At 45.6% G+C, this 12,661-nt stretch overlaps 1 protein-coding gene across 15 annotated transcripts in view; it reads right to left on the bottom strand.

The window, feature by feature from the left end:
• The window catches only part of LOC103317425, a 219,560-nt gene that overhangs the window by 109,494 nt on the left and 97,405 nt on the right, over positions 1–12,661 (bottom strand). The window lies entirely within an intron of this gene.

Genomic DNA, 12,661 nt, shown 5'->3' with positions numbered 1-12,661 from the left:
TTTCAGGACTCGTCGGGGGTGGCTCTGCGGACTGCCACCGCCGACGGATCGATACAGCTCGCTCTGGCTGCTGCCGCCGCCGCCGGTGGTGCGCTGGCTTTATGGGGGAGGAAAGCTCTCTCGCTCTCTCTCTCTCTCTCTCAGCTTTCCGCCTGCACATGGGGGGATACGCCGTGCAGACGCGAAGCTGTACGCCGCCGCGCGTTTATATTTCTGTAGAGGCTCTTTGATGCGATATGGGCTTTATTTCGTTTGGGCTTTGAGACTCGGACGAACGAGGTGCTTGACTGTGAAAAGTTGGAGGATCTTTGATACCGTCAATGTGCGTACGCCGTTGTGCATATTATGGCGCATAACAGTGTCTGTAGAGGGATAACGAAACGTCTGAAGGATTTTAATTCTTTCGTGGATGGATAAAGGGTGTGTATACCGTGAAGGGAGTGAAGATATACTCTCTCGATACTTCAGTAGGAGGAAATCGATTGCGGGGGAGTTGAATTACATCGAAGCATTAATCTTGCGGCTCGCGGCTGAACATTAAATTTCTCTTTCTCACTCGGGAGAGTAAGAAATAAGTCGAGCACACATTCAGTCGAGTTCGACGATAAGCTATATAAACTTGTAAGGTTGTAGATGGCTTTCGGAAAATATGTCGGAGATACGCTGAAACGGGAATGAAATAACACACGACCTGTACGTTATTATCGAGAAATAAAAAGAGAAACGTATACGGGACTCGGAAGCACGTCATTAAAATTCACATCCGATTTTATCCAGAGCGAACGCGCTGATCCGTCTATGTAAACTAAAACTACAGGAAAAAGCATCAATACTGCCGCCAATAAATCCATCAATCTCTGATCCAGCTCCATTCAACCTCTTTTCCCGTCTTATTTTTCGCGTTTTCCATTTCTCATACATGCGCGCGTACTCGCCCTCCGATTTGTCGTTTTTTTTCCCACTCTCTCCGACGAGCACCGCTTTATTGTTCGAGTTCGTTAAACTTCGCGCAGGGCAGAGCAAGTCTGTCTTCGCGAGACAAAGAGAGAAAAAAAACAAAGGGAACAGCGTCGAGGGTGATGGGATAGCTGTACCGTCAGAAGAGAGAGAGAGAGAGAGAGAGAGAGAGAGAGAGAGAGAGAGAGAGAGAGAGAGAGAGACTATTACACTGTGCAAAGAAGAAAGGAGTCAAAATCGATGTGGAGCTGCAGAACAAGTGCGAAACGCGAGATAAGGAAAAAAGAAATCGAGCGGTTTTATACACCCGAGGATTGAATGTTTCCACCGAATTTCTAGTCGAGTTTAACAACGCAAGATTACTTTACAATATCACCTGCGATCATTTTTCTCCCCGCGCGAGCCAATTGATTCGCACTTTCTCCGCTTTGTCGAAACACTTACCTACACAGCTAAGATACCTCCCGCAGAGGGACGATCGGATCGACCAAAGCCGCGCGCGCGTGTATATCTAAAACCGTCCCATTCTGTCCTCACTTTGATAGATGACTCGTCGAATCGCGCGCGTAAAAAGCCGTCTGCTAGCTTTCGCTTCTTTTTCATCGAGTCCCATTAGCGGCTTGATTCTCCCTCGTCTTCTTCTTTTTTTCGCTGTGACGCCGACGAATCGGAAGACGTTTGCGTATAATGACTGCGGCGTGTATACACAGCGACTGAAGGCTTTGCAAGCCGCAGGCGACTGACGGGAAAAAGGACACTTTGACGGAGCTTTGTGCGCGAGGCAAGAATTTCGTAATCGACCGAAAAATTAAATTTTCACCCGGCAAAGAACGTCGCGGTGTTTATAGGGAATTTCTTTGAGTGGACCTTTTAGTTTCACCACGAGCTTTTGAAAGGATTGCTGATGAAATGTTGAATTTCCAGCGAAAATGTGTTTTTGTTTGGTACTGGTGTATTTTGTTGGAGGGGTATATGAATAAACGCGGGAACGTATCTTCGGCGAAATTGGACGCGAATATTCCATCGACAAGCATTTCTATCTTTGCGTGTATTCCATTGATGCTTGCAAGCATTTCCGAGAAGCACTAGCGATTTAAAAATAAAAATTGAAAGCCGAGCTACACCTCAGAGGTAAAAAACATTTCGATTCGAAAAATTTTAATCCAGCAAAATTCAGCAACTCGAACTCCAAGAAATGTACGGAAAAAATTAATGCAAACTTTAATAAACGCGTTCCCGCAGCATCAACTCTCGAAATCAGTAGTCAACTCAATCATTAGTCAGACGCGCGAGGCGCTTCGCGATTTCAATTCGAAAAAGCATCTACTCCCGAATCCTCGTTCGCTACAGAGTGGTATACCCCGCTCTAATCCATTCGCTCCAGTTGAGGAGTCTCTGTTTAGCTTTAGCTCCGCAACTCTCGAGAAGCAGCTTCTCTCGTCTGACGAAGCGGTCGCGGCGTCATTCAAAATGCATTAGAAGAACCGAGTCGACTGTTCTCTTTCCGCTCGCGCGAATTTCAATCCTCTCGACGCTTTCCACTGCACCGACTTTGTTCTCCTCCCGGCTCTGCATATATACAGTCGAGGATTTCGACGACAACGGGCAGAGATGCTGTGATTATTCTTTCACGAGTAGAGACTCTTGCTATAGAGTCGAGAGAATTTCTCCTCTTTTTTCGAGGACTCGACGTATGAATTAATCTCACGCGATATCGTGCGGGTGAGCGAACTCTGGATCGAGCGAACGTGCGTGGGCATGTATCTCTGGAAATGAAGTGCTTTTATACATTTTCAGTTTGTAATAAAGCAAACTCATAGACTCTCTCTCTCTCTCTCTCTCTCTCTCTCTTTCTCTCTCTCTCTCTCTCTCTCTCTCTCTCTCTCTCTCTCTCTCTCTACCGCGGCCGCAGATTGAAAAATAAGAAGAAGGGCGGGAATAAGGTCGCGCGATTCTTGGGAGAGCCGCTCTCGGCGCCAGTCTATAAAACAGGCTACAGCAGTCGATAAATCAGGTTTATTGGTTGTCCGAGTTCCTATCGCGCCGTGGCGGCTTTGCTCCTTCGCAGCCGGGTTGTATTTCTTCGCGGCTTGGGTGGAGGAGAGACGAGAGGAAGCTTCGAAGGAATCCCGTCGGATTGAGACGAGTCGCTGTCTCTCTCGCGAGTGATGGAAGTCGAGATCGACTGGAGAAACTTTTTGGATTTCACGATCGGTTTGCCGATTTTCCCTTCTCGACTGAGATAGCTCGAGCTTTGTATTAAAAAATTTAATCGCGATGCTTTTTCACGAGAAACACAACACACAGTGAAAAGCAGGAAACTGCAGGAGCGGCGCGTAAAAAATGTCCATATCGAATCATGAATAACAATGCGATAATCCACGCCGCCAGCGCGCGCACATACATATACCGCATATTCCATACCCCGACAGCAATCATTTTCCAAACATCTGCACAGCAGTCGATTCCCCGAGCGCGCAAACAAAAATTGAAAAAAAAAATGTCGTTTCTCATCCAGATTCATTCATAAACCAGGCGCATCATAATCCCCGGCACCGTCCGACAGGCTGGGGAAAAACAAACAGCGCAGTCGGGTAATCCGTGTGGCATATCGATAATAAATGCGCGAATCGAACTGTTGCTCGCTCTGCGCGTCTGTATGTATACGTATATAGCCGGCTTGAACGATTCAACGCTCGGCGAGTGCGGAGTCGAAATACCGCAACGCGGCTCTGTCGTTCTATATGTGTGAGTGTATAGGGGGAGGGAGTTTAAGACGCGTTTGGAGGGAAAGCGGTCGCGGAGATATAAGTTGAGGAAAGTTTTGCGTCGCGTTATTTGAGTTTGTTTTTAAACTCTCGAAATGGATGTTGAGAATATTTTTGAGATGAAGATTAATGGTGAAGCTCGTTCGTGAGACGAGACGCTCGAATTCTTGGTTAATTAGATGACGGTATACTTAAAATTCTTACTTGAGGGAGCGATGTATTTTCCTTTAGACTCGCGCTTTTGTTTAGCGCGTACACGACGGGTAAAATTCGACACTTTAAAACTCATTGTGACATTCTCTACAGCACCTGCATTAGCAGAATCTAATCCAACAAAATAAAAAAGCTGTCTCTCCTCGCCGCAAGCGGATATCCGTTCTCCCTTATACATACAACCGAGGTCAGTCACGTAGCACCGATGAAATAAACATCGACGACGACAGCGCAGTCGCGGCTTTATATCGCCCGAGTAGTGCATCGAAGCGTCTCCGCGATGTGACGCTTCTCTAAACGGCCGGCTCATCGCTTACTTTTATTCGTGGCGTTGTACACGTGTTTTCATGATACGTGCACGAAAAAGGCCACTTTCCATGCATGTAAAATGAATGGAAAATTGAGTTTTTCTTAGCAGCGGGGAAAAACTACTCCCTTGGGAGGAAAAAGTCTTTTCCTCCCAAGGGAGTAGTTTTTTCCTCACTCTGCAGCCTACCCGATGGATGTGTGTCTATATAAGTATTTTAAATAATTTTCGAAATGTTCAAATTTTTTAATATACTATTGTTTTACTTTATATATATATATTACTTTGAAAAGTCCTCGAATTTCCCATTCCTTTAATATGCATGATAAGAGGCCCATTCGTGCACTTATCATAAAAAGTACGGTGTGCAACAAGGGGGGAGATTCGGGTGATGTTTTGAGCACTCGTGATCAAAACATCGCCCTCGCTAGAAAAAGCCAATTTCCCCCCCTAGTTGCACAATATACTATTTTTCTTCGCGACGAGTCAAGGGACGAGTTAACGGACGATGTTTATTTTTGTTTAGATATAGATAGATAGATAGATATAAATTTATCTGTGAATTACAAAATAGTGCAAACGCAGGAACATTGAGAGTGCCATTAAGCACAAGTTTTCATAAATAATCATCAAACACAAAGAATACGCACGTCAATAAATGTACAAGTTCACGCAACAAATGTAAAAATAAACAGTAACAGTGATGTTCAATGCTTTGTTCGTATACGTATCGTCGAATTTCATGCTTTATCATGTATGATTATTCTACAGGATTTCAGCTGTCGATATAACCGGCAAATTAATCAGTCGCATGGAAACGAAGCCAATTTTCAATTGAGCCCGAATTCCCCTCCACATGTCCTCGAAAATCCAGCACGCACGAGAGCTTTGTACCTGCACACGCCGTAAACAAGGCAGCAAAGCCGGTTCCTCTACACTACACACACACACACTCTCGTGCATTCGTCGCGCGGGAAATCGAATTTCAAGCCCCGCGGATATCGCCCCGGGAAAAATCAACACAAAAGCCCAGATTTCGTGTAGCTTCTGCTGCGCCGTGTTTACTCGCGTACACGTGTACAGAAAAAGATGCACCGCGGCGGTGAATCGGAAAAAATGCAGTCGGAGGAGATTGATATCTTGGAAAGTCGTCGGCGAATGTGTGTTTGCGTCGAGAGATTGGGATTCGAAGTTTGATTCGAGACGTGAGCGAAAAGAGTTTTCGAGGATCGGACGCGGTTTTACTTAGTCGATTGATGGAAATCGGAAAAAACACATTTCACCGGCAAAGCTCTCGGTCTTGAGCTCTTTTTTCACGAAAGCTCTCTGGTACAGTTATATGTACTACCTCAGGTTCCCCAGGAGCACAATGTCGGAGTAATCGAATTCGTCGAGGCTCGATGCATCGGGTGGACGGACCTCTATGTCTGCGCGGGAAGATTCGAAAGCGTATAATAATCATCAAAGCACTTTTCCTCCCAACTAATGCACAAAGGAGTCGCAGGTCGACCAGGCAGTCTCACGAAATTGTGCAGTAACAATTGTTGAGCGAATAGCCCCGTGCAAGGGATGTTTATAGTTGGAACTAGCTGATTGTTATTGCGATAAACGGTCTACGTGCGCTGATAAATAGTGAACGTTGCATTACCTAAGGTATATAATATGTGTCTAGAATATAATATCGTTTCGTTGTACAACGAAAACATGCGAAATCTAGGTGCCGTACACAAGTCTTTGTTTGTTTCCTGGAATGACACTTTCCAAGAGTACGTGCTCGCAATACCCGAGAAGCTTTATCTGCAAGTATTACAAACGTGCGAGGCGTTACAAACGCGAGTGCACGGATTAAATCAGTCTTTTTTACAGAGAAAAAAATAAATAACGCTGTAAATTAAATCGATTCGCTTCGTTGTACCGATAAACGATAAAAAGAGAACGTCGACGATTTCAATTCGACGACAGTTGCCTCTCTCTTTCCCCAGAGGATGACGGAAGCATCAGCTCTCGAGTACTTTCACGAAAATCAAAATGAAAAGCTAGAGCTTCCGGGACACTCGGGCGCGTAGCTCCTTAGCTCTCGGCAATCCCCGGATGCGCGAAAGTCCCCGCAGGAGATGCAATTTTCATCGCCCCCGAGTACAAGCAATAAACGAGGGAGAAGCGCGTACATACTTACGCGCGAATTTCGAGAAAGAGAGAAAGCTGCGCGCGACGATTTATACGAGACTCGGATGCCGCAGATTACGACTTTACGGCCGGATTTTGCTGATTGAGTTTGTTATTTTAAATGGGCGCGAGGCGATGTCTTGGGGATTTTTTCCGACATTTGTATAGCTTTGCCGAGGAAATTGTGCAGCCGGAGAGAGTTCGCTCGAGTGAATTGAAATAGTGCGATGTACAATGATGCACGAGAAAAAGTGCGCGCGATTCGAAGAGGATTCGAAGAAAGCTAGTGTTACATGTTGGAACGCGCGATGTGCTCGCCGAAGTTTCATCAGGCGAGCTGAAGATCGAGCTTTCGAGGAATGAGAGTGTTTACCCGTATCTGTTGTGTCGATCGAATATCTCAGTGTAATATCGTGTGAAAATAATTTTATTTATATTTTAAAATGATAAAAGTATCGTAATACCCCCTCCAACATCTGTTTACCATCCCCTCGACTGCGCCCTCTAGCGTCAAACAGCAGCTTCCCCGAAAAGCATCCTCCACAGAAACGCAAGCCCGCAAGCATAACCAGGTCAAGCGAGAAGCTCTCACGACTCGGCACCATTATCTTCATCACCGCGTACGAACACGCCGATCGGTCTACGCCTACACACAGTAGTGCCGAGCTTACAGCTTTCTCTGCCTCTCCGACTGCGTCTCCTCACTCCGGCGTTTCAATCACGGCCGCCGGCGCGTATCCGAGCGATTATCCTGCGCCGCGTATTTATTGGCCCCGATAATGACGAGCCGCTCCCGCGAGGCGCGCGAATCCTCCGCGGAGTTTCGGCCGCCGCGCGATTTACGGTCGCACCACCGGGGCTAACCGCGCGTGCTAACGCTTGCCGCATTGCAACCGGACGAGAGTAAATGAAATTTTGCGGCCTATGAGGGAGTCGCATTGCTATGTGTTTGTGTGTATGTGTAGAGTGCTGGGCTTCGATGATCATTGAAATCGGTTACGATGCGAAAGGCTTTTTTTCGGATGGAATTGGTGGATGATCGATTTAGCTTTGGTGAACGATGCGTGCTGGGATTTTGCTGAATTATATTTATTCGTTAGAATTTTCCATACGTGCAAGGCTGTGCGTGAGTGGAGATTCGCTGATGAATTGATAATACCGTAATGATTGTTATACTGGATTGTTGGATCAATTATGTATGTATGCTTTTTTATACGATTTTTATTAATGTTATTTTAATGAAAAATACACGCGTCACGAAATTTCATACATTCATTGCAGATACAAAAACAAACAGAAGCTTACATATTTGTTTTATATTTTTCGCGAATTTTCGATAATTTTATACGATACTTTTCGAAATACGGTCATTTACGAAACTTTCACGTTCACAAACAAAAATTAAATAAATAAACAACGCTTACCTAACAACCAAATAAATAAACAACCTTACCCAACCCGCCTTCGGTACCTCACCAAATTGATAATTCACGAACTCGACACCTCCGAGAAAATTAAAAGCGATGCCAGCCAACGTTATATACCGATTGCAGTAGTATGGGGGCAAGTCTGCAATACGACGATAATAAAACTCTCGCAGAGGCGCGTTAGCGTATAATGAACGCTGCTCTCGCCGCTCGCGCGAGGAAAATTTACGGCACGTATAAAATTGACTAGCCGTTTTTTCCCGGCGTATTTGGGTAATGGACTTTCGTGTTTAACTTTTCAAAGCAGCGCGCGAACGAGCCGTACGTGCGCGCGACGTCGGAGCTGCATGCAAATTTCCGCGCCGAGCGCGACGTTTACTTCGGGATTGATTTAGACAGGAAGTATAACGTAGGAAAAAGTTTTCTTCGACGATACGAAAAAGCGATTATCAATCTTATTCAAAGACGAGGCGAATAAAAGGGGAATCATTATTTCGTGCCTTTGCAATCCGAAGATCCTTTGTGCGGCCGGTTCTTCCGTGACGTTGATGAGTGCCTTCAAAGAAGTTATACGTAATAATGCTTACGTATGGATGGAAAGGAAGCTTACTTATGCGAAGAGACCACAAAAGAGAGAGAGAGAGAGAGAGATAGAGTGAGTTCGAGGTATTTCGCGAGGATATCAGCGAGGCGGGAGCGTGTCTCCTACTGCGAAACGTGGATACGTATTGTGGGCGAATGGCGCTGAGTTTATGCACACTGTACTCGGCCTCCGGTTGCGCAATCGAGGTTTTATAAGCTGCCCGACTCAGCCTGGGAGTAATTACGTATATTTACGTCGAAAGCGATCTTATCACTTTCGTCTCGCACAGTTTTGACGTTTTCTATTATAATATGCACTCGAGCTGTAATATTTCTCAAACATGTATAACAACAACGACGATCGGTAAAATAGAACTCCTCGTTTATTCCCAGGCTCGCGAAGTAAAATTCAAAATTCGTCCCGCACTTTTTGCATACACACACCGCATTATAATCACCAGCGCACAGTTTACGTTGCGTCATCTCTCGAGCTCTCCGTATACATTCTCCTCGGCTCAAAAATGCGTTTGTTTTTCTCATCGTCGCGTGTGGGAAACTCTCCGCGGCCTTTCCAATCTAGCTCACCATCTCTCCTTACATTATCATTCCGCGGTCGGAAAAATCGTCGCCAATTTTACATTTACATCGTAGATATATACAGCGAGCCCTTCTTTTCTCCCGGGGACGGCTGCATTATGCATCCGCATAATTGAGACACGAGAGTGAGAGAGAAGATTTTCCTTGCCACCACTATTACGTACGAATTCGCGCGCGCGGGCTTCTGTTTGCTTCCGGGATGCGCTTTCTTCTTCGAATAACGCGGGGGATTTGCGCTGGGCAAATATTAAATTCTTTCGGGCTGCGCCGCCGTTGAGCGAGGAGAGGACGAGGTTTGATCATTTAGTGCGCGGTTGGTTTTTCGGTGCTGGCTTGTGTTTGCTGCGGCAAGGAGTAGGTTTCTCTTTGAGGTGAATCTCGTTATGAAAGGGACATCTTGAGGTGGCTGTAACGTTGACGGTTTGAAAACTCTACGATGGCGAGTTTGAACCGAAAGTGTTATGATTGTATTAGGCAAGTGACGTTTGCTAAGCTAATAGCTTTCTAGGTAGACGCGTCCTATATCGCTTTCAATCGATCGAGGGTATAAAAGAGAGTAACGACCGAATCGAACAATCCACATTAGGGAACAATGATCGGAATGTGTGTGTGTGTTTGGCGCAATTTATGATACGTGAGCGGAGATAATGGCGCGGGAAAAAGTTTATTCATCCCACACGCGCGGGCTTTCTCTCCCGTTCTCTCTTTCGGTCAGTGGACATTCGATTAAAACTTTCAACCGTAAATTCAGTCGGAGGGGATTTTTGCCGAGCTTTTACGAGGAAAGCTACAACCACGCGCATCTCATAACCCTCGAGAAATCCCGTGAAATGGGCATACCTGCAGCAGCGCAGCTTAATGCCTGATACGCTGCTGCTGTCTCGCGCAAGCTCGCAGCTCGTCCTTGAGTTTTTTTTTTTTTGGAAAAAGCTCCGAGCAATTAAGTTGCAAAGGCGGATATAGACTCGTAAACGTATATACATATATCTGGATGATGATTTAGCGCACGAGTGAGCTATTGAAAATTTTCAAAGGAATTCGTGCGTTTTCCTTGAACTTTGTATACATGCGCGCGCGGGAGAGACTGAATACTTGCAGGTCAAAACTCCGCTCTTAAAATCTATTTACCCAGAGCGAAATTTCGCATCAAAATTTAATACCCGAGAGGCATAACCGAATATCTCCCCCTCTCGAAAATTCGACTACACATAATGAAGCTCTCGATTTACAATTTTCCCGGTTAAAATTCAAGAGCGTGGACACACGCGCGCGAGCCTCGAATCGAGGTCATAGACGATAACTTCGCGCACATAATATTGACTCGCGGGATTATTAATAAGCTCGGGCGTGGGCACGCCCACGGCTCGAAGGCGCCGAAAATACGCCGACTTTTCGGATTAATTACACAACCGTTCGACGCAAGAGAGTATGGGCATTACGGCTTTACTCGAGGATTTTTCTCGATCAAGCTATATGACGCACTGAATTTTCCCCCGTAAATATCGAGATGACTATATGCGGGGCGCAGATGCTTTTTTTTACGACGGTCAGTCCTGTTGAAATTTTTTTTTCCGCCGACAGGTTTTAACGATTTCTGCATCGTGCTGTCCTCTTCGTTTTAGTTTTTAATAAAGTTTAGGAGGGACGCGCTGTTGCGCTAGCGCGTGGGTGCAGTTATTTATTTTTACGCGCTAGTAGCGTGTTTAATAAAAAAAAGGTGCTGGAGAGGCGCTTGTGCCGGTGGTTTTTATGTTTCGTGACAATATTCCTATAGATATTAAATTTCGGATTTACGGGGGAATAAATAACCCAACATCCACGTCGTCGCGTAATGAATCTGTTTTGTGTACGTTTTACAACACATTGAGGATAATTCTATCTCTCAGAGGAAGTAGTCTGACAGTTATAGCGCAAGCAGCCCAAGTATTAGGCCGATCACGAAGGTGGTTGATAAACATCTCTATTTCAGCAACGTGTGCGCCGACAACTACTAAGGGAAACTAAAAAGCGCCTATGCGCCACCTATCTTCGCCGGCTGGAAGCTTTTCACTTATCGCGAGTGCCCAACGAGACAAAAGTTTTCGGTGATATATGATTCAATTATACGAATTTCGCAAGATTATATATTGCGCGACGCCATCATGCGCGAGAGTGATCCCATTTGCGGCGAGGCACACGTGCGAGCAGCACTGATTAAAATCGCGGGGATAAATAATGAGTCCGCGGCGCTCGCTCTCGAGGTATTTGTTTGGCAGCGCGTTAATAGAGGCTCTCGCGAGCGAAGCAGCAGCAGCTGTCTGCTTTTGATTTTGTTTATAATTATCCGATTTTATGGCCTGCCGTTAATTCAGAGGCGTTCCCTGAGGGGGGTTTATCTCTCGAAAATCATTAATTAATATGACCGCGGTGCGTGACGCTTTTTCGTTTAAAAACTCGATTTCGTCCTGTCCTCGCGTTGATGATTGAATTATATAGATATACTGCTTTCGCGTCGGCGAATTCAATGGACAATCCGACGCATTCAATATCCCACAATTAGAGAAGAAAAAGCCAAGAACACACGAAACAACAAGAGTATAAGCTCGTATACACACGACGACGACGAGGAGGACCCCACGCAATCTCGGCTCGGAAACTTGGCGACAATACGCTAGGGATACACCCGACGCGAGGGCTTATAGTCGAGGTCCGCAAAAGCGACGCGCGCGTCGCGCATCCTAATTCTCGCGGATAATAGTTCGCCGCAGGATCATTGTTCGGAGCGTTAACCGCCTTGCCGCGTCGACAAATCGCCGATAATAAACTCAATTCTGATCTCCGCAGCCTGCGAGAGAGGTCCTTCGGACTCTAATCTCTCTCCGTCGTAAAGTTTATACGTGCGCGCGAGGGCCGCTATACTCGCCGACTTGCAGTTTGAGTTGTGACGTGGACGGAAGGATTGCTGAGTGAAATTTCGGAAGATGTTGGTTGACCATTAGAGCGGGGAAAATTGAATTTTTATAGGGACTTTGTAATTTTTTCTCGTTGTCGCGAAAAGGGAAAATATTTGTCCGTGTTTTTATTGCTTGAAAAATTCTGTAATAATAAAATAACTTTTCGATAAAAGAGCTCTCGATGAAAAATTCAAATGAAAATGCTTGCCTTTGTTGTGCAACATTCCGAGTTGATACCAGAGTACACGCTTATTAAAAACTTCGCAAAATGTTACAATAAACGGGTATACGTTTCACAATCATCTACACAAAAAAAGCCACTGCCCGTGTTAGTCAACCGACCGTTAACTTTTTCCGCAAAAGTTTCAAACTCCCGCATTTCCTACGCCCAAGTAAACAGACGCCCGATTCGCCGTCGTTCGAGCAAATTTCACCCAGTCTTAGGCCGCGTGCCTATTTGCGAACAGTTAGTGTGTGTCGCTGACCGGTCGCGAGTTTTAATCGACGAGCTACTGCGAAACTTATTGTTTGCATCTCATTAGTTGGCGATACTGTCGGCCAATTTTACGCTTTGGGCTACACACAAGGTTGTGTCGCCAATTAACGCGGTAACTTTGTTCAGGGTGAGTTTGGATAATTGGAAAGACAATCTTTATTGGAATGAATGTTTTTTGCTCGACCTTTGGATCCGTTGTTGAAGTGATACCTGAA

The sequence above is a fragment of the Nasonia vitripennis genome, chromosome 3 (assembly GCF_009193385.2).
Source record: "Nasonia vitripennis strain AsymCx chromosome 3, Nvit_psr_1.1, whole genome shotgun sequence".
In the NCBI taxonomy this organism is placed as follows: domain Eukaryota; kingdom Metazoa; phylum Arthropoda; class Insecta; order Hymenoptera; family Pteromalidae; genus Nasonia; species Nasonia vitripennis.
Note: the sequence above shows the minus strand (reverse complement) of the source record. Positions and strands in the feature narration are given on the sequence as shown.